The following is a 2,472-nucleotide window of genomic DNA, read 5'->3' as shown; positions in this document are numbered from 1 at the left end:
ATTGAATGTATAAAATTAAACTTACTTCTCTATGTAAATTTGCTACACAAATAGAAGGGCTTTTGTTAAAACATATTTACGCGACCATGGTATTTATAAACCCAGATTTGTATACAGAGATATTATCGGAGGTCATATTAACACGTTATCATAAAGTAACGACTGTAAGGTGAGAATATCCGTATGTAATATGATTATTATCCGCGACAAAGTGCTCCCAGTGGTTTAGCGGTAAGTCTGAAGGCTTATAACGCTAAAAATCGGGTTTCCATACCTGTGTTGGGCACACCACAGCCTATTCTGTAGCTTTGCGCTTAACAACAAACAATCAAACACGACAAAATACTCGTATAGTAAATTGTTACGCAATTCTCTCTAACAGATTACACATGCCTGCGATGGTTAGGTTGTCTTAAAATTTTTACATGTTCTATGGTAATTCCTGTACGCTGAATCCTAAAATGATATCCATTTTTCTCCATCACGTTCCGATTTTTCACAAAACGTCATTGCGTAATACATAAAAGCAAGACCACAACACGTAGTTTTGAGACTAAAAGACATAGACTTCACAAAAATCAGGATGAATGAGGATGCACATTCGTTTGACATCAATTTTCTTCCCTTTTCTTCAGTTCGTTTGTATTTTTGTTAAGAAACATAATAATAAAAAATGTTCATTGTGGTAAACGAAATAATAATTTGATCTAAGTAGGAAGGTTTTTTTCTTCCAGATTTGTAAAATATCCTTACGTGATAGACAAAAATTAATATTATTTTCGTAATCTGCGTAGCTGATTTATGGAAAATATATTATTATTAAAACCAAAATAACTTTTATGAAGTTTAAATTCGTAGGCCTATGTTATCTACGTACTCAAGCCATTGTAACACGCACCACGCAGTAACAGTTTATAGTTTCGCACGGGTTGACCTAGTTGTATTTGGTAAAAACACCGTCCTTGAAATTATTATGCGTCACCCCATATATGTTGGTAAATATTGTTAACAATAATAATCAGGTAATTCGTTGTAAGTAACAATAACACTTAAAAAACAAATACATATTACGTCATTCATATTCGCAGATTTCCACACGGCATCACATACTGTACGGAAAACATCGTCGACATTTCGTGAAACTAAATTATATCACATATTTAGCCTCGCACAAATTATGTGGTTCTTATAAGCTAAAAGAATATTTTACATGCCTATGAAGTGAAATATACAGCTCAACTAGATTAAAGTAAATACCAGTTCATTTGATTGCTAGAAAAGGAGCAAAAATAAACTATATACACGTGTCGATTCTTATCCCTACCAATTCGAACAGATAAGCTAGTTCTTTGTTCAACTTTATTTTCTTAGTGATAAGTGAAGTAAAAATTCAGTGGCAAGAAGGAACTGGTCCAATTTTAGAATAGTATAAGAAAGCGTTCAGCATGAGTATGATAAGGTCTGGCATTAATATTTTAAAACTATTATTATAATTTAGTTCAGAGGATGGAACAGCCGAGATGGACCAATAGGTCCCATGTTGTCCCAAAACGTTATGTTATGTATGTTAAAGTGTGGGGCACCCCCCAGGGGGCGTAAATGATTTGTTTGGGAAGCAATCTATTAGGGTACAGTCAACAGTGCAGTAATAGAAAATTAAGCGTTTCAACATATATTTAATAATGTAAATAATATGTAATTACTACAACACATATAGCATTTTAATGTGTATCCGTGTATTATGTCTCGTCATTTAACTCACTCTTTCACTAATTTAAAATAAGAGAGGGAGTGCGCAAGAAATCATATTTATTAAAGAGGGGCATGGATGGTAAAAGGCTGGGCAACCCTGAATTATGTATTGTTATGGGCAATACTATATTTTTGTAATTAGTGTCTTTGTCACTAGATGGCAATGCTTATATAAATTAAAATTATTTAATACATTAACGTGTTTTATATATGCCGCTCCGTCGTTTTAGGAAGTGCAGATGGGGTTTATATAACGCCTATTAGAATAAATGGTTTATTACTGTTTTGGCTATTTTCCAGTATGTAGACTGAGTTTTGTTGACAAGGAATTTTCATTACTAAAAATAGTTTAATCATATGTTTCGTTTAGTATATAGTGTTTCATTAGATATGTAAAGACAGGATCATTAAAGCGCTGTTTGATTAAGTTAATTAAGAATTATCTAAACAATAACATATTCACAAACTTACAGACACAATAAAATAACCACAGTTCAATTCATACCCATTGATGGACATATATATGGTTTTCTTACTTGCTTGAAACATCCTATACCGCCTACAATTTAATACAGTTTAGGCACGACCGGCACTTGTGTTTAAAATTTTTAAAATTATAGAAATAATTAAAAACAACGTTATTTATATATATATATATATATATATACTATATATATATATATATATATATATATATATATATATATATATATATATATA

The sequence above is a fragment of the Limulus polyphemus genome, unplaced genomic scaffold, assembly GCF_000517525.1.
Source record: "Limulus polyphemus unplaced genomic scaffold, Limulus_polyphemus-2.1.2 Scaffold368, whole genome shotgun sequence".
Lineage (NCBI taxonomy): Eukaryota > Metazoa > Arthropoda > Merostomata > Xiphosura > Limulidae > Limulus > Limulus polyphemus.
Note: the sequence above shows the minus strand (reverse complement) of the source record.